Source organism: Lygodium microphyllum, chromosome 17 (assembly GCF_053477565.2).
Source record: "Lygodium microphyllum isolate KBCC chromosome 17, Lygodium_microphyllum_v1.1.10, whole genome shotgun sequence".
Lineage (NCBI taxonomy): Eukaryota > Viridiplantae > Streptophyta > Polypodiopsida > Schizaeales > Lygodiaceae > Lygodium > Lygodium microphyllum.
The window spans coordinates 133,561,381-133,584,718 of NC_141151.1; the positions used below are offsets into that span (position 1 = coordinate 133,561,381).

The 23,338-nt window shown below is 41.4% G+C and overlaps 1 protein-coding gene across 3 annotated transcripts in view; it reads right to left on the bottom strand.

Moving 5' to 3' along the window:
* LOC148022379 (ARM repeat superfamily protein) overlaps positions 1-23,338 on the bottom strand; it is a 76,979-nt gene that overhangs the window by 46,310 nt on the left and 7,331 nt on the right. The window lies entirely within an intron of this gene.

The window sequence follows — 23,338 nt, forward strand, 5'->3', positions numbered from 1 at the left end:
ACTTGCAAGAGAGAGAGAAAGGAGATACTGTTGGTTTGATTTGCAACCATTGGAGAACCTTCTGAGGCAGCAAGGGGCAAGAGAAGACCAATCAACAGCAAGTGATAGCATCTACAAGCTGTTAAGACAAGGGAGCAACAATAAATTACTTATTTTCTTCAGTTCTTTGCATCTACAAGCTGTTGAGACAGGGTAGCAGCAATAGATAACAGATTTTTCTTCAGTTCTTCGCGAAAGTTTGAATTTTCTCTCTCCTCAGCATTCTCTTTCATCTCCCAGTCTTTCTACAGCCTTACTCCAAAGATTACAACATCACCAAAGGTTGAGAAATTGCAAATTTCTTTGCTGTAAAACCTAATTTGCAACAAAACTTAGGGTTTAGCAGCAGCCTTAAGAAGCGTGCCAAAAATTGGAAGCTCCAAGACTTAGATTCAACACGGCTGAAGCTGTTTTTAGTCAAATTCAAGTGGAGGAACCAGCAAATCAATGAATTTGGAGCATTTTCCATCTCCATCAAAGCAGGTAAAGGCCAATTAATTGCCCGAATCAAGAGACAAAACAGATTGAAGACTTGCTGGTCATTTTGGACAACAAGGGGAGTTGAAATACCGAAAGGGATTGAGAAAACCAATTTTACATCAACTTCTTCTTCAATTAAGTTAAATAAATACCGAAAGGGACACCAATTTTGGGACCAATAGAATGTCCATTGTCCAAGATTGTAAGTTAATTTGCATTTCTCAGTTTTGTAATAAATGTTACTGTTGTAACTACGCTGTTATTAGGGAATTACCACCCATCCACAGATGAAAGGCTGGTTTCAAAAGCCACTTGGTCTTCGAATGGTGATGTTATAGCCACTTTCATTGAGGAGGACTATGCATTTCTCACTTACACTTATAACATGTCTATGGCTGATTCAGCATTTTATGTTGCTGAAATACAACATACACGGTATTTTGACTTTGGGGCATATAAGCACATCACCTCTTGGAAGTGTTTGTTTACATCTATGCAATCAGCCCTTGCAGGAAGGAGAGTTTCTTGTGAAAATAACTCTAGCTATGATGTTGTGGCATTGGTAAAATTGTAATCACTGCTACAAATGGATCAAATTTTCAACTTATGGATGCGTTGTTTGTGCCAAGGATCACTAAAAACCTTCTTTCACTTTCAACTTTCAATAATCAAGGCTTTCAAGTCATCTTTGAAAATGACAAATGCATTGTCTGAGATAGAGATCTTAATTATGCTCTTCGATTGTCAGCTACCTTGTATAAAGGTCTCCTTTCGTTGGATATTTATATATAGATATCTCATCATGCTCTAACAGTTAGTACACTAATTTCTGCTATGCAATATGTGGAGCTTTGGCATGCTCGCTATGGCCATAAGAGTCTTTGTAGTCCGATGACACTACAACGTTGTGAAATGGCAAATGCCTTGCCTCCAATTGATACTCCACCTCCCCATGTATATGAGGGGTGTATACTTGGAAAAATGCATTGCTTTGCTTTTAAAAAGAACAGTGCGGTGTGTGGTCTAAAAAATTCAGCTCATACACTCTGATGTGTGTGGTCCTACGTGGATGAGAGCACTCAATGGACATTTGTATTTTTACTTCTATAGATGACTATTCTCATTACACATGGGTGTATGGTCTCGAAGCAAAGTCCGATGTATTTATGCACTTTAAACACTTTGTTGCCAAATTGGAAACAGAAACAAGTTTGAAGGTGTAGACCCTACACACGGATCAAGGGAGGAAGTACATGTCTCATGCATTTGAGACATTCTTGAGCATGGCATTACACATCAGACCACTATGAGGATGATACCTCAACACAATGAAGTGGTTGAAACAAAGAATCACACACTCATGGAGATGACCGAATGTATACTAAAAAGCAAAGGGTTGCCATATAAGTTTTGGCTAGAGGGCCTACAATGTACAAATCATGTACCTAATTGGGGTCTAACTAAGCCACTCAAGACGATCACTCCTTTTGAGGCATGGCATGATAGGTAACTGAAGGTTAACTACTTTTGTGTGTTTGGATGTATAGCATATGCTCATGTGCCTAAAGAGCTTCGTGGAAGCTAGATGATAAGGACCAAGGTGCTTCAATATATTTTTGCTAAATACAATTCGAAGAGCAAAGGTAATCATTTGTATGATTCTCGCACTCGAAATATTTTTGTCAACAGAGGTCATTTTTGCTGAAAATGCAACTAGGGATTGGTTTGAAATACCCACCATGTATGAGAATGGTGATGTTTTTGAGGGCCTTTTTCCACTTGCATTGGGATCCGTGCCTACTATAACTGCAAAACAAATGTATTATAGCAAGTTGCTGCTACTTCACCTGCCCCAAATCAACCCCTGATTGATCCTCTTTTGCCTCCCACAATGGACCAAGCAATCGAGCAAGAACGGGTTGCTGTATATGCAACAAAAACAATCCTAATATGGCTGTTACAAACTCTCCCGGAGAGTAAAATTGATGCTCCTCTCCCGCCATGCACTAGAAAGGCTACTAGATAGGCCGCTCATGATGTAGGAGGGCACATTTGTGAAAAAATTGGAAGTAGATGCTCTTCTTGATGAACATGCATTTATGAGCTCACTTTGGATGAGGGTTTTAAACTCAAGCTCAAGTCTGATGTTCCATTGATGGGTACAAGGCACACTCGGTTGCCAAAGGATATCCTCAAAAAAAGGGCACTGATTTTGAGGAAACTTTTGCTCCTACATCCAATGTCAGTACCATTAGACGTGTTACTGCTATGGCTGTCCATCGTGGATGGAAAGTGCATCACTTGGAGGTTAAGACAGAATTTCTTAATTGTGACCTACATGAGGATGTCTATGTATCACAACCTCCAAGGTTTGTGGTTAAAGGCAAAGAGCACTTCATATGCAAGTCAAACAAGGCTTTGTTTGGCTTGAAACAAGCTCCTCGTGCACGGTATTTAAAGATAGATGCTTATTTGACAGCAAAGAACAATCAAACTGCTTGGACTCTATATATTAAGAATGAAGGTGAGGATTTTCTGATCATCATTCTTTATTAGAAGATATGCTGCTGAATGAACCTAAAGAGGACCGAATTGCAGATTTTAAGGCTGAATTGAAGAATACATTTGCTATATGGGCCTTTCACATTACTATTTGGGGATTCAATTAACCCAAAATCAGCGCAGTATCAACATGTCTGTAGTGATGGGATAGGCACAAAGATCAAGACAGTAGGAGTTCCTTAGGCACGGAGAGACAGAGAGAGTGCGGGAGAGCAGAGCAAAGAGTGTGCACGTTTTTTAGGTACAATGACAAGTGTATACCTTTAGGTTTTTAGATAGATATATATGTGTAAGTACAAGTGCTAAGGGTGTGTTTACACCCGAGCACATATAAAGGCATAAGGGCCTTTATTCCCAACAACCTCCCACCTAAAGGCAATGTGCCTTAAGAGGAGAAAAGAATCAGCTAAGTCTAGGTATGTACAAAGCTGAAATACATATATCTATCCAACTCCCATCATCTGTCGGCAATGAGCTAACCGCTCTGCTGGAAGACCCTTCGTGAGAAGGTCTGCATGATTATCATCCGTATGCACTTTGACAAGCTCAATGCTCTTGCTGTCAAGTACATCTCTAATGAAGTGGTACTTCACATGTATGTGCTTTGTCTTCACATGATAGCATGATAGCACTCTGACTATCACAATGGAGAACAAGTAACTCTGTGATGCCAAGCTCTCCCATAAGACGTGAAAGCCATTAAGCCTCCTTGCATACCTCAGTGGCAGCCACATACTTTGCCTCTGTAGTAGACAATGCAACACGCTTTTGTAGCCTAGAGATCCAAGAGACTGCTCCTCCTGTGAAAGAAAACACATACCCAAAAATGGACTTTCTGTAATCCGCATGACCAGCATAGTCTACATCCGTAAAGCCAACAACACATGCCTTCTGCTTTCCAGAGCAAATGCACAACTCCTTTGTGCCTTTGAGGTATCTCATAATACCTTTCATTGCATCCCAATGCTTCTTGCCAGGGGTTGCCATGTATCTGCTAACCACTCCCACTGCAAAGGCAATGTCAGGACATGTAACAACCATAGTATACATCAAACTGCCAACAACTGAAGCATATGGTATCTTGGCCATTTCAGCCTTCTCATCATCAGATGTAGGGTTGTCCTCTGCACTGAGTTTCACATATGGAGGCAATGGAACCCCAATTGTTTTTCCCCCCTCCATATTGAAACGCTGCAAGACCTTGGAGATATACTCTTGATGAGATAGATAGAGTAAGCCTTTTGATCTATCTCTGAGTATTCGCATGCCAAGAATGTGATTTGCATCACCAAGATCCTTCATGTCAAAGCTGCCATGAAGACTTTGCTTCACTGAATCCAAGGCATGAGTATCCCTGCCAGCAATCAACATGTCATCAACATACAGAACCAAGATAATCACGCTACCATCTGCTGCCTTCTTAGTGTACAAGCAGTGATCCACTTGACTTCTATGAAAACCTTGAGACTGTATGAATGTATCAAACTTATAATGCCATTCTCTTGGTGCTTGTTTTAGCCCATACAAACTCCTTTTGAGTTTACATACTATCTTTTCTTTCCCTTTTTCCACAAACCCTTCAGGCTGCTGCATATATATGTCTTCATGCAGATCACCATGTAAAAACGCAGTCTTTACATCTATCTGTATGAGCTTCATATCTTCACCTACAACCAAGCCCAAAATGATTCTCAATGTAAATATCTTAACTACATGAGAGAAAATCTCATCAAAGTCAATTCCATGCTCCTGCTTGTACCCCTTTGCAACCAATCTTGCTTTGTACTTTGGTGAGAAACCAGAACTAACTTTCATCTTATAAACCCATTTGCATGGAAGTGTTTTCTGCCCTTTAACCAACTCCACCAAGTCCCAAGTGCCATTTTTCTCAAGAGATTCCATTTCTGACAACATGGCTTTATACCATTTCCTGTTGTCCTATCTATCCATTGCTTCCTTAAAGTAAGATGGTTCACCACAATCTGTCAACATGACATAATCAGTTGCATTGTTTGCACCAAGAATGAATCTATCGGATTGTCTAGTAGCCCTAGACAATCTTCTAACTCAATGATCATTGTTTGCTAATAGTTGAGCATTTTCAGCTTGCTATCTTGGCATTTCAGCTTGCAAATCAACATTAACAGCTTGCTGTCTTAAATATTCATACACATGTAGTGGCTCATTATCATGGGCAATAGCTGGCTAATCATTTTCAATATTATTTTCTGCATTTACAGGTTCATTTACAACAGGTATTTACTGCTGTACAACGGATACATTTTTCTATCCAAAAGGTATTTCTTCCCAGAATACAACCCTACCGACCTCCTCAGTTTTTTAGGGTTGTTTATGCATGCGATCTTCCCGGAAGATAACATCATTGCTGCATACTACTTTCCTTTTTTCGGGATCCCACAATCTATACCCCATTTCACCCTCGTCACCATATCCTAGGAAAATGCATTTACAGGACTTTGGCTCAAGTTTGCTGTATTTTTCTTTATGAATGTGCACAAAAGCCTCGCAGCCAAACACTTTCAGGTGAGCATATGAAGGTGGCTTGCCCGTTCACGCTTCTTGGGGAACTCCCTCTCCCCCCCTCCCCCCCAAAGACCTGTTTAGTTAAGTGAACGGCTGTCATAACAGCCTCTGCAGCAAAGCAGCATGAAACAGCATCATATGGACCTTATCCTATATAGTCCAATTCATACACTCTACAACTCCATTTTGGAGTGGATTATGAGGGATAGTGAGCTCCCTCTTTATCCCTTTGCTGTCACAAAATGCCTGAAACGCCTTGGATACATATTCCCCACCATTATCAGAGCAAAGACACTTAAGTGTCTTATCTGTCTAATTTTCAACCAATGCCAAGAATTTTTTAAATTTGTCAAGCACTTTATACTTGCTACGAATAGGGTAAATCCATACCTTCCGTGTAGCATCATCAACAAAGGTAACAAAATATTTATTTTCCCCTAAAGATAATCCTGGCATCTGACATATATCTGAATGTACTAACTCTAGAGGAGAAGATTTCAACGAAAGAGACTTTATATAAGACATTTGTGCATGTTTACCATAAATACAATGATCACAATGCTCAAAATCAGCATAACGAAGACAAGGCAAGTAACCCAAATGAGAAAGCACTTTCATTCCTGTTTGACTCATGTGTTCCAACTAGCCATGCCACAAAGAAACACTTGGCTGCTCGGTCACGGCAACACCATGATCACTCACACTAGATACATGGAGAGGATACAAAGTATCACTTTTACAACCTCTGGCAATCACTCTAGATCCCTTACAAATTTCCATTTTTCATCACCAAAGGTGGTATGAAAACCATCATCTAGCTGCCCTGTGCTAATCAAGCTCTTCTTGAGCTGAGGTATGTGCCATACATGCTGAAGTGTAAAGACAGAGCCATGTTGAAACCATAACTACACACTGCCAATACCTACAATGTCACATGCATAGTTGTCCCCAAGACGGACAACACCATGTCGACCCCCTGTATAGATAGAGAACCACTCTCGATGAGGCGTGACATGAAAGAAAGCACCTAAATCGAGAATCCAGGTATGCATGTCATTATATGTATCTGCAAGTAAAGCATGTGCACCAAAGTGTAAAGAGACCAAAAGTACATTACTCCCACTATCACTATCATGAGTGACTGCATTCACCTCTTCAATTTTAGCACTACTCTTCTTAGGCTAACTGTCTTTTTTCTCTTCCTTGTTATCATCTGTCTTCTTGCTTTTTCCTTTCTCTTTCTTCCATTTGTAGCAATCACGTTTAAAGTAACCCTTCTTACCACAATGGTGGCATTTAATATCTTTGCTATGTGATTTACTGCGTCCCTTGCTATCAGATTTGCCTTTCTACTATGATCTGCCCCTAGTATGCAAAGCACTGGAAGACTTACTGGATGCATTGTTTTGCCGATTCATTTCTTTCATGAGTAGAGCACTCTCTACATCAGCATACAAAAGGATCACATTAGAATTGCCCATAGCAGCCTTGAATGTATCCCAACTCTATGGAAGAGTGCAAAGTAAGAACGCAGACTTAAATTCTTAATCAATCAAGAACTTCAAGGCAATCAACTGGCTGAAAATGCAGGTTAGTAGACATTGCTATAACCTCTTTCATACGCAAATCCATAAGCTTTTTCAACCAATACACTTTGCTTGCAGCACTTTTCTGTGCATACAGTTCTTCCAGTCAAGTCCATATAGCATATGCAAAATCCAAACCTTCAATGTTAAACAGCAAGGAATCAGAAATCAATAGCTCGATGGTTGAGCGTGCAAGCTCATTTAACTCATCCCAATCTTTCTATTCCATGTCCATGGGCTTTGCCCCTTTGGTTTTAATCGGCTTTGCCTACTTCTTTTGCAACAGGATATTGTGGCACTGTTTTTGCCAAACTGCAAAGTTATGTGCTCCTTCAAGCTTCTTTATGTGCATTAGATTAATACTGTTATTGCTGCCAATCATGATTCTCAGCCCAAATGTGACTGCAGGCCCAAAATTACCCCCCAAGTGACCAAGGTACAAACAAGTACCAACCAACAATAAATGACCACTTAGAAGCATAGACTTCAGATCTGTAATTAATTTTTCAGAAGCACCAAACCATGTGCTACAGCATTCCACAACTGATTACAGCTGTTCCAAGGGCATATGCATCACATTACATGAGAAATCCCAAATTTCAGCCGCAATTTCTGTTGTACATGTACCCACGGGCATAAAATTTGATACGAACGGTCAAAAACCCCAAAATTTTTGTGCTCAAAGCATCAACCATACATCTGCATTTTCTCTGTCATGCATAGAACATGCCAATTTTGCCAAAAAATAGAGCAATTTCAGCAAAACCCCCAAATTTTTACCAAGTGTTGATATCCAAATTGCGTGGAATTGAACCTGCATGTACATAAAATGACCTAATGCTGCACAAATTTTGCCCAAATTGCAAAAGCCCCAAATTGCACCGGATCCAATGTGCATCAATGTCAAGAAATTGGGTAAATTTCAGCCCAATTTGTGCATGTACATGAAAAGCCCCAAATGTCAGAGGCAAAATGTCACAAATTCCTGCAATTTCTGAGACATATCACTGTTGCATCTTGCTCGCACCAAATCTGGACAAATCCCCAAATTTTCCAAGTCCTGCGTTCAATGAAATTGAAAGAATTTCACTAAAAATGTGAAAGACCCCAAAATTCCTGGGCAAATGTGCACCGACTTTGCAATTTTTGAGTCAAATTGTCCAATTTTGCATTGAGATCCCCAAATTCCGGAAAAGGCCCAAATTTCTAGGCCTAAACCTGCACAAATTTGCACACTGTGCTTGCGCCCGCAAACACTAGAGGAGAGGAGGCAAATTCAAAGGAGATTTTGAAGAAAATATTTTTCCTCCTTTTTTTTTGAAAGATGTCACAGGGTCCGTTGACCCCGTTTGACCGTGCCACCACACGTTGGACCTGTCTCGTCAACTGCTGCTCCGTCACGCGCTGGACTGTCACGCGCCGACTGCTGCCCCGGTCATGTGCCGACTACTACCCCCGTCACGCGCTAGACCCGCATGGACTGGTCGCCAACTACTGCCTGGTCAGCTGCCATCAGTGAGGACACCAGATCAGGCTGGAAACAGTGGCAGCACCAATGCGGGAGTGGGAGAGGAGGGAGAGTGTGCTGAAATCTAAAAAAACAGTATGTGGGACTGATGGGGGGGGCTGCTATATATAGCCCCCCAGCCTCCAAACTGGCCGACCTGGCCCAAAACTGGCCGACTGCACTATAATGTCCATCCTGCCCATAATATTGGGCCGACTGCCTATACCCAGGAGCTGACTGACTGGCCTAGGACAGGCTAACAATTACCGCCCTCTCCAAGGAAGAAGCCTCGTTTCAGTAGCCTTCACAGCAATAGTTGAATGTATACGGTTGCACAAATTGCTAGCTGATCTATAAGTTTTACTAGAGAGTCCTAACCCATTCTCTCAGACAATCACAATGCTATTGCAGTAGCACAAAATCCTGTGTTTCATGCAATGAGATTCATTGTCACTATGTTAGAGAGAGAGATCTTATGCAAGAGAGATCAGCTTTATGTATATTTCCACATAAGAAAATGTTGCAGACATTTTCACTCAGGCTTAACCATGTGAGAAGTTTGAGGCTTTTCACAAGTCCTTAAACTTATTACCCTTTGGTGATTGATGATCCTTGTACTTCATCACATTGGCATCATAGTGGGATGTTAGAATTTGCCAATTCTAGGCAGTGCCCAATGTAATATGTGTGGTGTGGACACTTTAATATTAAAGTATCTAGGACTTTGAAGGTGGTGACACTAGGCTCTAGAGTTAAGTAAACCCAACTCTAGTTAGGGTTTGGAAGTTTAATTAGGACTTTAATGTGGTGATACTAGGCTCTAGAGTTAAGTCAACCCAACTCTAGTTAGGTTGTCAAGTTTTGTTAGGTTAACCTTAGTCCTTGGTTGTACTTTGTCATAGTTATCAAGTACGAAAGGTACGATATGGTACGGCACGATAAAATACAGTACTAAATGGTACCTTAAGATTTTATAAGGTACGGTATGATATTAGTACGAAAAAAAACTTAATTATTTTGGATCAAAGAAAATAGAATAGATATTTCAAGTCTAAATAGCAATGCTATTAGAGTGTAGAAGATGAGTACTTGAGGGTAACATGACAAAATCTAATGCTGCATGCGCAACATCACTACAGCTACCTAAAACTTATAACTACATAGATGGGAGTGGATACATCTTACATGCATGATCATACAAATAAGAGAAGTGTGGGCTTGAGAGATAGAAGGTTGAGGGATTGTTTGAATCTCAAATAACCAAATCTCATGAGAGAATCATATTAATATAAGGAGCATTTAGCTCGTCCCAAAGTGCAATTCGAATGGGAAAGATGTATCCATTAAGTTGGTACCTTATGGTACTAATACATAAGGTACGGTACCTAAAGTATGGTATAGTATGAAACCTTTCATGCGTGGTACTAGTGCAACTATGTACTTTGTACATCCATACTGGTGTTTGTTGAGGAACCCTTCACCGGCAGTTTGCGTTTCTGCGTTGTATTTAGGGTTTGCAGCCCCAAAAAGAGGCGCCATCCTAGATTGACTATGTCTATTTATAGGCCACTCTCATTCATTCCTTATGGCTAATTCATTCAGTCCATCACATCTTCTCTCCAGCCTCTCCACTGCCCTCACACCCCTTCGGGAGGACATTGCGGTTCGTGGTTCGTGGCTGTCTTCATCATCTTCCTTGTGCTACGGCACCCTTGTTCCCTTGTATCACATTCACTCCATGATTCAAAACTTCATCATTCCATTCATCAGAGTTTCTTCTCTTCTCCATGTTTGCTGAATTCACTCCGTGTTCCTCCTCGCAAACCCTACTGTCTTGCTGGTACGTCATCTTTTGATATGGTATCAAAGCTGGATTTGCTCAAACAGCGGCAAAAATCCTCCACTCCACTGACGGCAAGGACTGGTGACGGGTTCCGCATCCACTTCTCTTCTTCTTCCGCTGCGTCAAAATCTCGTTTTTACAAGTTTCAGGTGTTTTCAGCTTTGCTGCCCACCCCCTTTTCGTAGAGGACATCGCAATCTCAACTGTCCCTTGCTGTCATCTTCAATCCGGCACCTGTTTCCAGCCTTTCACCCGTAGTCTCCAGTTGTTTACAACAAAGCAATTCTTGCTGATCACTCTCCATTCAGAAAACAATCTCGCTTTTGTAGATTTCAGGTATTTCAGCTTGTTGCCCACACCTCGGACACAAAGGACATCACAGTCCAAGCTGGCCATTGCTGTCTACAACAGTCTCGCGCCTGTTTCCAGCCTATCGCACACTGTTTGGAGCTGATTTTAGCATGTTGAATGTTATCGCTGGTTTTTTCTGCCTTTTTAGTCTTTCTCTCTCCTGCGGACTGCATTTGCTAATTTCTCTCTCTTGCAGCCTGCATTGTTAGTCTTTCTCTCTCCTCACCTGCGTTTCTCTACTGGTTGCAACCTCTTATTGCTGATAGCATCCTCCTCCCACTAGTAGCTCACTTCGAGCCCTTCCACTGCCCTCCCACCCTTGCGGCGAACATTGCGGTTCGTGCTTCACACTACCCTCACACCCCTTGAGGCGGACATTGCGGTTCGTGGTTTGTGGCTGACCTCTTCCTTCTTCAACAAGGCACACTGGTATCCATGGCTTCTTTACCAACAGATGACCAAACTACTAGGTGCTCCTACTCTCGCTTCACCAGACACACCACCGATGCTTACCAACTTCGACCTTTGCTCCCCCCCCCCCCCCCCCACCAGAGTATATGCGTCTTCCACCAGGCACTTCTTGTGCCACCTCTGCTTTCTGGGCCACAGAGATTGTTCTGCATCGGCTATCAAAGTACTATGCTCAAGGCAATAAGTCGCGTCCAATGCGCACTAAGTCCTTTTGAGCATAAGGAGGATCGATTGGCACTATGACCTCTTGGAGATCGTCGCAATGCCAGCGGTAGTCTTCTCCTACCTATTTTCAGGTACAATGGCTTCCACGACCTACGGATCTGCAATTCGCTCCATCGAGAGACAGTGATTATTTGATAATGTCTCCTCATCAATCCATTCCTTCGAGAGACAGTGGCTGCTCAACTCCTTTCTCTTCTTCGGCTACCCAATCTGCTCCACTGAGAGACAGCAGTTGTTTCCCACCTCTTGCTCATTCTGAGCCCCACCCTTCCCCACCCTCGACTACTCAGGTTCAAGAGGCTACCTTTGGGAGCTCTTCGGCACCCCAGATACATTCTTTGGCATGAGATCGGCGGCACTTCCTTCGTCATCAGACATTTCGGAGTCTGTGATCCATGAGTTTTTGGATTCCCTATCTACTTAAGAGGGGGATTCAGAGAGAGATGTGTTTTGTTTACCCTCAAAGGGGGCATCAACTTCTTCTTCAACTTCAGCGAGGGCCCCTCCACCTCCCTCCTCAGAGGGAAACCTACTCCACATGAAGTTCTTCACCCATCCTCTACTTTCTTGGGGTGGCTGTCTTTGACCATTTCTTCTACTAATACCCAGGATCTTCAGGTACCACCTAGATCGGGATCTCGGAGGTTCGGTTGCGACTTGGTGACGAGGCCTTCATATTCCTTCCAGCATGGATGCATGGAGCTAGTGGCTTCTCTCCCAAGGTTAAGTTTCGAGTTCTCCAGTTCACTCTGTCTATTATTCTTTACTGCAGGTTCCCTTTCCAGTGGAAATCTTGGATCTTAGGGATCCTCTACATCTTCTTCCTCTTCTCTTCTTGCTTTGGTCACTTGGTCAACATGGAGTCACCTCCCAAAATCAGGTACATGCATATCCTTATGGTTCTCGGCACCACACAAAGTCTGACATTCCTCCTATGCATTGCATGTTTTCATCATCTTTGTACTAGGACGCTTGGGCAAGTGAACAATTTCCCCATGAGAGACACTGTCTAAGTGGCACCTACTGCACGTAGTATTCAATCTCCATCTCACTCTTCTCTTCTTCCCCTTTTAGGGCCTGAGAGGGAGTGTTGAGAAACCCTTCACCAGCACTTTGCATTTTCTGCGTTTTATGTTTAGGGTTTGCAGCACCAAAAAGGGGCGCCATCCTAGACTGACTATATCTATTTATAGGCCACTCTCTCATTCATTCATTATGGCTTATTCATTCAGTCCGTCACCTCTTCTCTCCAACCTCTCCATTGCCCTCACACCCCTTTAGGAGGACATTGCGGTTCGTGGTTCGTGGCTGTCTTCATCATCTTCCTTGTGCTATGGCACCCTTGTTCCCTTGTATCACATTCACTCCATGATTCAGAACTTCATCATTCCATTCATCAGAGTTTCTTATCTCTTCTCTTCTCTTCTCCATGTTTGCCGAGTTCACTCCATGTTCCTCCCCGCAAAACCTATTGTCTTGCCGGTACATCATCTTTTGACAGTGTTCACTCTAGAGCTAATATACTCTCTTAAGCTCTACTGTCTACTACTCTCTCGTGTCGTGGGAACATGAAATTTCGAGATGCCTTAATCTTGTCGATAGCATTTGATTAAGTTACTAATCAAATGTGCAAGGTTGTTTCGCACATGTGATGCACATGGCAGTTATTTCATGGCAACGGGCCAAGAGCCTCGAGGTTACAATGGGTGTCAAAGGCAAAATTTATGATAAGTTATGCCAACTGGGCTTTGGTGGTCAGTTGGTGTCAATATTGAACCTAGGACACTTGTTTGCCCAACAAGTATTAGTGGTGACACTAGGGACTAGTATTAATTAATTAATTAATGTCACTCTAAGGGTTAACAAAGGTTAGGGACCACTCCAAGTTGCAAATGGCATAGCCAATTTAATTATGGATAGGCACATTTAATTTTGGGCAAGTTCTGAAGGGCTGATAATGCTGAAAAATGGGTTTAGAAGGCTACCAATTGGCAAAAAAGCCCATGCAAACTAAGAAAACGTTTTTGGGGACTGAATCTCAGCCATTCAGTCAGTTTTCAGCTGGATAGGAGAGAGAGAGAGAGAGAGAGAGAAGGCTATTGATCATTTTTTGAGCAAAGAAATAGCAATTGGCTGCAGGAGGTGATAGATATCTCGGACCCTCTAGCAATAGGTGACAACAAGGTGACACCTTCCAAGGGTTGGCAATAGCATTGCTGATCATAGGACGGCATTTTGGGGATGCTGAGTAGTAGGTGATTGCATTAAATGCAGAATGGAGCAAGCAACATGTAGATTTTAGGGTTGTCTAATTAAGAAAATCAAATCTCTCTCTCTCTCTCTTCTTGTCTTTCTCTCACCTTCTCCAATCCATTCTCAACAAATCTCAACTTATCTCAGCCATTTGGAGCACATCTTAGCAAGATTTGGTGGACAGTAGAGGAAATTCCACTGTCAACCCTAACTTTTTGTAGAAATTAGGATTTAGCAGCCATCTCAGGACCCGTGCCATCAATAGAAGGCATCATACGCTGAAATCAGCACTTGCAATTTGTGATATTAACAAGGATTTCAAATGTCAAGCCATCCATTGTAAATTTAAGGCAACATTTGGCCAGTCGGGATCCAATTAGCGCAAGTCTTGAGTGAAAATCAAGGAACAAATTGCCCAATTTGTTTGTTGATTGTTGGAACAACAAGAGGCTTTTGGATTAGCCAAGGAGATTGTGGAATCTCGGCTTGTAATCAATCCATTGGCAATTGAAGTTAAGGAAATACTCGAAAGAGCACTAGTCTTGAGACCAACAAGGTGTCCAATGTCCAAGATTATTAAGGTAAAGTGTGCATTTCAATTTATGTTTATTTATTGGTTTCTACAATCCAAAAGCCCTTTGCTATTCCAACAATCAACAAACAATTTGAGCAATTTGCCCCTTAATTTTCACCCAGATTGGACCCCAACCGGCCAAATGTTGCCCCAAATTTACAATGGATGGCTTGGCATCTAAAATCCATATCAATACCACAAATTGCAAGTGCTAATTTCAATGTACAATGCCTTCTATTGAAGGCACAAGTCCCAAGGTGGTTGCTAAACCCTAATTTCTACAAAAATTTAAAATTTACAACAGAATCCTTTCTACAGTCCACCAAATTTGGCTAAGATCTAGTCCAAATGGCTGAGATAGGCTAAGATCTCCTGAGAATGGACTAGATTGTTGGGTGTAAAGGCCCTTTGCTACTCCTATGTATAAATTTACTTGTACATGTGACTGCACCCTTGCAGGTGTGAGTGTATCGTACCCTAAGTATAAATATATTCTTTTGTTCTTTGTGTATACCACACTAGTACACACCCAACTCAAGTCTGCACTCTCTCAATACTCCTTACTACTGAACACACCCCATTCTCTCTACGCACACCACCTGGGTAATCTCTCTCCTTCAAATTGGTATCAAAGCTACGGCGAGAGTGTGCGCACTTCCCAAGGACTGTACGGGTCAATTTCTGTGTGCGCGCATGAAGAGAACGGCAAGTTGTCAATTCTGTGTGTGCACGGCAACTACCCTTCAATGGCTCTATAACCAATTGATGGTCAATTCTAACCAGTGTGACTACAAGTGGCACCAGCTCTTTCAAAGCAGTAGCAAGCCCAAGTCACGAGTAGGCATTGGCAGTCTTTGCATAACCAGGCGGCGACCATCGGCAAGCAGGCGTGACTAGCAACGACCATCAACAGGTAGGCACAGGTCACAGGAAGCTGTCAGCAGGACACCAACGGCTTTTTCAACACATTTCAAGCATATTGCGTCAGTTTTTTTATTTCTGCATCATCAAACCCCTTGCTTACTAACAAGGGTTCATGGCAACTCTCAAATTTGTACAAATTTGTGCCATACCTTAAGCTTAGCAAAGTAGATTGTCCAAAAGATGATCAAGTAGCCAGCTCTATGAAGGGTATTTCTTATGCTTCAGCTTGTGGGTCGCTCATGTATGCTATGGTTGCCACTAGACCTGACATTGCTCATGTAGTGGGAGTTGTGAGCAGGTTTATGTCAAATCGTGGCAAAGCACATTGGAAAGCAATGAAATGCATCTCCCGATACCTTAAAGGCACACAAAGAAAATGTATTTGCTATGGAAAGGGTTCGTTAGATCTACAAGGATATTGTGATGCAAACATGGCAGGTGACTTGGATACTCACAAGTCTACTAGTAGACTGGCGGGGCAGTTTCTTAGTGCTCTAGATGCAAAAGATAGTAGAACTTTCTACCATTGAGGCTGAATATATCTCAGCCACTAACTCTTCGAAAGAAGCTATTTGGCTTGGTCGTTTAATCAAGGGTTTTAGGCTGCCCACCAAAACACCTATACTTAGATGTGATAGCCAAAGTGTTGTATGTCTAGCTAAGAATGCCATATGTTTCGTGCACGTACCAAACATATTGATGTGCAGTATCACTTTATCAAACATTCGATGATGGTCTAGTCACATTGACTAAAATCAAAACACACGATAACCGTGCAAATCTCTCACTAAAAGTCTTGCAAAGGCTCAACATGAGCATTGCATTCGACTAGTGGGAGTTGGTTAAAGGTTCGCTTAGGACCTTTTGGTGGGAGGTGGTTGCGTGTAAAGGCCCTTACGCTACTCCTGTGTATATATTTATTTACACATGTGAACACACCCTTGCGGGTGTAAGTATACTGTACCCTAAGTATAAATACATTCTTTTATTCTTTGTATACTACACTAGTACACAACCATCCCTCGACTCTTCACTCTCACTACACTGCACAGCTGAACACACCTCAATTGGCGCGCACACTACCTAAGTGCTTCCTCCCGTGCCCTTTAGTGACAAGCAACAATACTACATCTAATGGAGAAATCTAAGCTGATGACCTATTTTTTGAAGCCTAATTAGGGGCTGGCAACAGTAATTAATGCAACGAACTGCATTGAATGCACCCTTAAGGGCAGAAGACCTAGCTTGGCCATGTTTCTAGGCGTGAAATTGATGCTGGTCATTATTTGCAGGGCCAGAAATCAGAATTTTCCCTCTCCTACTCATTTTCCCTCATTTATGTTAGATGCATGTTGAATCTAGCATTGGAAACTGAAGATTTAAGCCTCGGATTTGAACCTCATGTGTTGCTGATTAGGAATTGCCAAAGTCTAAAATCAATAAGGTTTAGGGTTTGCATAGCTGCATTGTCCTATGTGCATGAATGCCTTAGTGTCCTGTGAAGGTTGTGAGTGCAAATTCGATCAATGGACAGCAAATTTGTGGATTCCGAGGTCTAAAGCAGTTCATTTGCATGCAACTAGAGAACTTCCTTGGTTGTGGAATCAAGGGGCAAATTGGATTTGAAGATTGCTGGTTATAGAGAACAGCAAGATACTCCAAAATGTTACAAGAGATTGACTCAAACATAGAGGAAGTGGAGACTCCGCGAATATATCCTTGAGTTTGCGACAAGGCCTTCCATCTTTCTAGGAATCCGACATTCCCTCGGTTGTACAATAAGATTTTGGATTAATGTGAAAAGAGATACCAATGTTATTTATGAATGCATTGCTTGCTATAATGAATAATATTCAAGGTTCCACCACTTTCTCTATAAAAAGGAAGCTCGATTTCACAACCACCCTAGAATAACATAACCGACCATACTTCATAAGAATGCTCTCTCTAAGAACATAGCAGTCATGCCCCTGGAACCATTGCAAAGCTGATCACAACATTTACAAAATTTTAATCAACAACATATGGTTCCTTCATGGCATCCAACTCTAAGAGAGAAGCCATGGCAACTACTGAAATTCAGGGCTTCCTAAAAAGTGCATCAATCACAACATTTTTATTTGACCATACTTCATAGGAATGCTCTCTCTAAGAACATAGTGGTCATGCCCCTGGCACCATTGAGAAGCTAATCACAACATTTACAAAATTTCAATCAACAACATATGGTTCCTTCATGGCATCCAACTCTAAGAGAGAAGCCATGGCAACTATTGAAATCAAGGGCTTCCTAAAAAGTGCATCAATCACAACATTTTTATTTGCCCATCTCATATGCTTCTCATGCAACCTCATTTGAGTTAAAAAATATATTGAAGTCTTATCATCAATTTGAACAATGACATCAGGCCCCCCAAAAGGTAATGTTTCCACCTGGAAAGGTCATGAATGAGAGCAAGCAATTCATTCTCATAAACCTACAAATGTCTTTTAGCACCATTTAGAACACGACTTTTAAATGCTACCATAAGTCCTTGCATAAGAACAGCCCCAACGTTGTTACCACAAGCATCACACTATACCACAAACAACTTCCTACGATTTGGCAAAATAAGCACAAGATCAAAAGTCAATTCTTTTCAAGCTTTTCAAACATGGAGATTTCCACTTGTGTTTACCAAAAGGGAACACCTCTTTTCTATAAAGCATGCAAAGGGGATGCAAGTTCAATGAAGTGCCAAATAAGCTGACAATAGTAAGAACATGACTCCAAGAAGCTCCGAACCTCATGTACATTTCTCAAATGTGGTCTAGCATCAACCTTTGCGGGGTCCACACAAATACCATCAGCTAAAACAATGTGCCCCAAAAAGTAAATCTCATTTAAAAAGAATTCACTCTTATTATCATTAATGACCAACTAGCGTTTTCAGTGTTCATTGAATTCAATGGTCAAATGCTTATAATCATCTATTCGTTCTTTGAATGCACTATCACGTCATCAAAGAATGTACCCACAAATGCTCTATGTGATCGAAAAATCCTTTCCATCATATGTTTAAATGTAGCTGCAGCCTTGGTAAGACTAAATGGCATTACCAAGAACTCATGCAATCCAAAAGAAGTCTTGAAATTTGTGTCTTCTGTACATCCTCGAGCCTCATACATATCTATTGGTATCCACTTTTCAAATCAATGTGGCTGAAAAATAGTAGGCCCCAACAATCTATCCATCACATCATTGATTCTACAAATTGAAAAACAATTCTTAATCATGATTTTATCTAGAGCATGGTAGTCAATGCACAAACACCATGACCCATCCTTGTTTTCCACCAATAAAAAAGGAGAGCAATATGGATAACAAATTGGGCTGAATTGACCCCTTTTTAAACAGCTCCTATACTTGACTCATAATCTCTTTCTATTGGACTATAGCATGATAACTGCAAAACATGTTTCACCAGGCATGAAATGGAAACATGTTTCACTAATGAAACATTTCATGATGCAATGTTTTGCCTACTTGTTTCATTCCAAGGGGAGAACGCAATTTCTGTTAAAAACCTATTGAATATGCATATTTCAAATGTGTTTTTTTTCATTTCATGTCACGTTTCACTTAGGAACTATCTAATGAGGGTGAAACATTTCATGGTTACATTGGACTGCAGTTACCCTATACAATGACTTATTCGATAGAAATAGCCAAGGGTTAAATCAATGGTATGATCCTTTGGCCTTTCAAGCAATAACTCCCCTAGCAAAGGCTATGATCGGCAATTTTAGACTCCTTTAAAAATGATATGTGCTCTTTAACAAACTTAGACACATTACCCATTGATTCATTATGATCAAGACTTTTGGCAAACACTGAATACGCTAAAAGGTGATTTTCATTACTTTGGAATGGGACAAAGCCGACACAACATAGATAGATTCCCCTTTCAATTTTACATCCAAAGTATGGGTCTTGTGCTTATGCTAGAGTTACCACCTTCACATACATATCAACCATTGCCTACCCCCTATGATACCAAAACATATCAAGCAATACATCATAGCCATCAAGTGGTGTAATAAAGAACTCTTCCAGGTCCACATAGCTTCGAATGTGTAAATGAAGTTTCCCAATGATAAGTGTGACCGGCTCAAAATGACCACAACATGCCCTACCAACCTTACCCATAAGTCCCATCTCATCCTCTCTAGTACCAAGTTTTGTAGCCATGCCTTCCATCCCTTCTTAACCACCATTAAACATCATTTTGGGGACTAACACCAATGCCATATGCACCAAACATGTGAGGAGCACTAGATGCATTGCCAAACATACCCATTTGTGCACCACAGACTATACCAATATGGTTGTACATAGGATTTTGCATAGTGCCAGCCATACCTAGTTACATTTTCCCATGTATCCTTTGTGGAGTACCAAAGTATTTGGTCCATGCTTACCAAAAGAAGTAATATCATGCTACGCATTGCATGAACCACAAAGCTACCACCAAAGTACCTCAAATGTCCCATATTCGGATACATATCTTGCCATTTAGATCCCATAGTGTTAGCATTTCCAAAATCGCCATGCATTTGTTGTCCTGGCCCCAAAGCAAGCATTTGCATTCGCTCATTTATGGCATTAACTTCATTTTAAGGATGTCTCACTTGTACCTTCTTTAGAAATTCATGCTGCCTTGAAGCTTTAGAGGATAATTTTCTCTTTTCCCATTGCTTCACTTCTCTAAAGGCTGCATAAACTCATCAGATCGGCAATCTTTACAGTAACTAATAATTTAACAACCGAACAAAGTTTACACTTAGCCAATCATAAGAGATAATTGAAACCATTTGGCCCCAAAGCAGGTATCCCTTGCAATATTTTATTAAACTGTATGTCAAGGTTTTGCTGCACAACAAAGAGAATGGCCAAATCCCCTAGAAGAAAGAAGGGTTGCCACAACCTCAAGAAATTTGTCCAGAAGTTTCCACCTTTCTCTATTTACCAAGCACGATCTCTTATAAAATCTCAAACATTTAGCCACCCCAAATGACCACCACAGCAATTCCCCCAATTTGCCCATTGATTTTGCACACTCCAACAGCCAAATCGATTCTTCACTTGTTGCATCCAAGCCATCCTTGTTGTAGATGACCAATTCTTTTAAGATCTACTGTAAATCTTCAAATCAACAGTAGCAAACCTTCATCCATGGCTGAGATTTGCTGATATAAATTCCAAGATGGCTATGAAACCCTAATTGCTGCTGAAAATCGTATCTAAATCAGTAAATTCACTGCTGTATGGCTTTGGTTTAGAAGTCTAGCTTCATCTAGCATGGAGAGAGAAAACAGCATTTGCAAGTGGAAGGTCATCAATTGCAGCTATGGCCTGCCCCATGACAGCTCCGAATCAAGTCAGCTGCTGCTCCAAATGCTCATGATGCTGTCACCTGATGCCAGAAGGATCTGAATCATTATCACCTGCTGAGATTTGGTTTTACTCTGCTGTCCAAACCCTAAGGTGCAGCAATCACCCAGCTTGGATGGTGTCTCTCACCTCCAATCAGCCAGAATGGCTCCCCCCAAGCTGTCCCAGGCTTGCATGGCATGTTTCTTCCTTGTATGCCAAGTGGCAAACCTGCCTATGCATACTCAGCCTCTAGAAAGTGAATTTCCAGAAAATTAATAATTGTAGAAAGCAAAAACTCCTTGGCCTTGCCCAAGAATAGGCCACTGCACATCCTTACTTGTGGCTTGTCTCGATTAGACTAGAGATAGGCTTGCATCTTGCATCTAAAAACACTAAAGGAGCCGTCTAATGGACTTGACTTTCTCAAAGCAACATCCCCCTCAACTTCAATGAACCATATGCCAAGAGAATAGTGCAAATGACCCAAGAACTATAACATCAAATATATGCTATCATTCAGCCTTCAATGCTGCAATATGCATGTCATGGGGCCTAGTCAATAGCCTATCCTGCACATAAAGAATGAAAATCAATAGATTATACCCATGCTTGTAGACATAGAGTGTGCTCTCAGTGTGTGAGTTACTAAAACCAAGAGCAATCCAATCAGCATGTATCATCTCGTACCATGCCCTGGGTGCATATTTCAAATCATACAAAGCTTGATGTAACCAACACACTTTGCCTTCTAACCCAATCTGAACAAAGCCTACACATGCCAATGAAAGTGGGTAGCCAATGCAATTAAACCATGAATGGTTGTCATACGTAAAGTGGACACAAAGGTCTCATCATATTCAATCCCATACTTTTACGCATACCCTTTGGCAACAAGCCTTGACTTGTAGTAATCAATGCCACTATCAAATCAATGTTTAAACTTGTAGACCCACTTTGTGCCTATAGCACGCTTGCTAGGAGGCAAGTCACATCACTCCCATACACCATATTTGTCAATGGAGTCCAACTCCAATTGCATGGTTTCCATCCAATGCTCATCCTTTGAAGCATCTTCAAAAGAGACAAGTTCCTCATTGCATGCAACAACCACAAGTGCCTACAGAACCAAGTTATCCTATACATAGTAAGTGGCCACTCTAGTTCTACAAGTGGAAAGGGTTGTTTGCTCTCCCATAATGTATCCAACCACCATCTATGGAATGTTTTAGCCTCATGAATAGCAGCCCTCTCATCAACCACTTCATCATCAACAGTGCCATCCTCAATGGGCTGAAAATCAGGCTGTTGTTCAACATGTGCATGCTGCTGATTTTTTGCTTTATACCCTCAATAGGTTGCTAAAAATGACCACAAAGTATGGAGCACCTTGCTGAAATAATGGCAGCAAACTGTCAAACTTATCCATAGGGCCCCATTTGGCTGATTTCTGCAATCCATGAAGGGCTACCCAGCACGTTCAACCAATACCAAATCTCTACTGACAAAATCTTGTTCATAGTGGGTTGATACAAGCAATAGCCTTTACTTTTGTAACCAATAAAAATATATTTGACAGCCATATCTTACAACTTATGTCTTCATGGTTGTTGCACCAAAGCATATATCAAACAGCCAAAGACACTCATGTGTGACACCGCTGGCCTCTGGCCACTCCAAGCCCAATAAGGTGTACATTCAGCCAATTTGTTTGAGTAGCAGCAGTGATTTAATATATATACTGAACGCATGATAGCATCCAATCAAAACTTTGGGGACAGCTTGTTGTGAGTTAGCATACACTGAACCATAGCCATGAGAGATGGGTATTGCGATTGACCAACTAGAATTGACATTCCTTGTCACCAATAAAGGGGGCTCTATCAAGGGGACGGGATTGGGACAGTTTGAGGATACGCTGGAACTGGGACAGGAAGCTAGAAAATGGCCATCTAATGTCACTATGGAGTGACAAAGTACAAGTATCCTTCAATGCATAGGACACGAGGCACAATATATTTTCCCCAAATTTCTTACATACATCATTTACATGTGTCTTCAATGGAGGGAGATCTAGTACCATATCCTTGCTTCTAAGACAGAGCAAATTGGCATCGTTAGGATGGCCAAATCGAGCATGCCACAATTCAATGTCATCCATAACCTTAGCAACCACGGCTACTGCATCATGTTGATGCTCTCCTCTCATACACTTCAAGCAGAGACCATTGTACAGCATGCCTATGACCACATGGTCTGCCCATCACTACAGTCATGTACACTACATCTGTCCATGTGAACTTTGACAATGGATCTAGGACATGAAATGGCTAAAAATGAAAGTATGTTCTTTTTTATGCCCAGAACATATAATACATCTCAAAGCATAATGGTAACCCCATTCACTACAACAATCAAAATCTGCCCAATGTACTTTGTTGCTAGAAAGCATCATTCGCATGGACAATTGATTCCTCCTTTGGTGCATGCTGAAGTGAGATGAACAGAGAGTGGAAACACACCAAACGCTAGTGGTTGAATACAGAATAAACCCATGAAGGACAGG